Source organism: Ochotona curzoniae, unplaced genomic scaffold (assembly GCF_017591425.1).
Source record: "Ochotona curzoniae isolate NIBS_2020 unplaced genomic scaffold, NIBS_Ocur_1.0 contig_2723, whole genome shotgun sequence".
Lineage (NCBI taxonomy): Eukaryota > Metazoa > Chordata > Mammalia > Lagomorpha > Ochotonidae > Ochotona > Ochotona curzoniae.
In genome coordinates, this window is record NW_024465573.1 from 23,329,257 (window position 1) to 23,331,037 (window position 1,781).

General features: G+C 47.3%; 1 pseudogene; it reads left to right on the top strand.

The window, feature by feature from the left end:
- The first annotated feature begins 558 nt into the window (after positions 1–558).
- Positions 559–899, top strand: LOC121154307 (annotated as a pseudogene).
- Positions 900–1,781: the final 882 nt, after the last annotated feature.

Genomic DNA, 1,781 nt, shown 5'->3' on the forward strand with positions numbered 1-1,781 from the left:
GTCAACAGAACAGAAGAAGTGTGGGCCATTTCTAGGATTCACCCCTAACTTTGGCCTAGAAATCCTCCAAGCTCTGCTCAACTCACCAGAGTGGCAGTGCCCAAAGCAACCTGAGAAGCCTCCTGAAGCTGGCCAGCAGCCTGGTCCCTAGATAACTAGAGTACTCTCCCATTTCCTCAACTGGAAACAGCCTGGATATTAATGAGTGAAAAGGAAAAGAAAATCTTCCACCTACAGTTTGCTATAGCAGCTCAGTCTACCCCGATCCAGGTGCCAATGTGTCAATGTCAACTCCATTTGAACAAGAACTGACTCCTGGAGTTGCAATTGGCATGTTTGGTGCACAAACTGAATTGACCACAGGCCACAGTTCATGACCCACTATCACTTTCATACATGCAGGCCTCTTAATCCCTTTATGCCCCACTCAATTCCTATTCCTTCCTTGCCTAATTCTTATTCTGGCAAACTAAGGTATCCAAGGAGGTCTCAAAAGGTCCAGAGCATGAGAGCATGCTTATTGTTTAAAAACTATACATGCGACACGCGGGGCCCAAAATGGCCGCCAGCCGCTACCTGCGATTTCTTAAACTGTGTGAGGAATGGCCGGTGGACGAGACCAAACGGGGCGGGGACTTGGGTGCTTACCTGCGGCAGCGGGTAGCACAGGCCTTTTGGGAGGGAGAAAATACGCAGATTGCAGAGCCCGAGGCCTGCGATGAGATGTATGAGAGCTTAGCATGGCTCCATTCAAATTACTTCAAACACAAGACACCTTGGAAGAGTTTAAGGAAATGAACAAAGGCATGTGGAAGAAATTGCAGAAGAAGTTTGCCTCCCAGAGTCCCGAGGAGAAGCATAAGACCTGGGTGCGGGCCTTATCCCGCCCACCAACCTAGTGTGCAGTCTCTTCCGTTGCCCTTGTCAATAAAGCCATTAACCTCCCCCGCACCTCCCCAAAAAACTAACATGCACTTCAAAAATTTTTTTTGCACAAAAATAACTTTTAATTCAATTTTTCATGACTTTTTTGGAGATCCCCTCATGTATCTTCCTTAAGAATTAAGATTGCAGGGACCTGGTATGATGGTTCAATGTCTAAATTCTTGCCTTGCACCTGCTGGGATCCCATATGGGTGCCAGTTCGTATCCTGGGTGTTCCACTTCCTATCCAGCTCCCTGCTTTGTGACCTGGGAAAGGAGTAGAAGATGGCCTGAGCTTGTTGCTCTCCATACTACTCAGGCCAACACCTCTTTACCTAACTCGGGGAGGATCATGCAAGTTTGTCTGAGGGATTCAGCCAGGAATAGAAGTACTCTGACTTGTGGCCATATTTAATCTATCTGGCTGCTGTTTCCCAAATTAGCTACCCTAAATGAAAAGTACTCATCCTGAAACTCTGGCTAAAGAAACAACTCATAGACAAAAAATCTTCACAAACAACACATAAGGGACCTGTTACCCCAATATATCAAGAATTCTTTACTTGTGTTATGTGTTTATACACATAATGCACTCATATACACACACACAACACATAACCCAATTGGCTGTAGGGCAATTCCAATTAAAAACCCAGTAGAGAGCCGGGCACGGTGGCCTGGCAGCTAAAGCCCTTGCCTTGAACACACTGGGATCCCATATGGGTGCCGGTTCTAATCCCGGCAGCCCCACTTCCCATCCACCTCCCTGCTTGTGGCCTGGGAAGGTAGTCAAAAACAGCCCAAAACCTTGGGACCCTGCACCCATGTGGGAGACCCAGAAGAGCTCCTGACTCTTG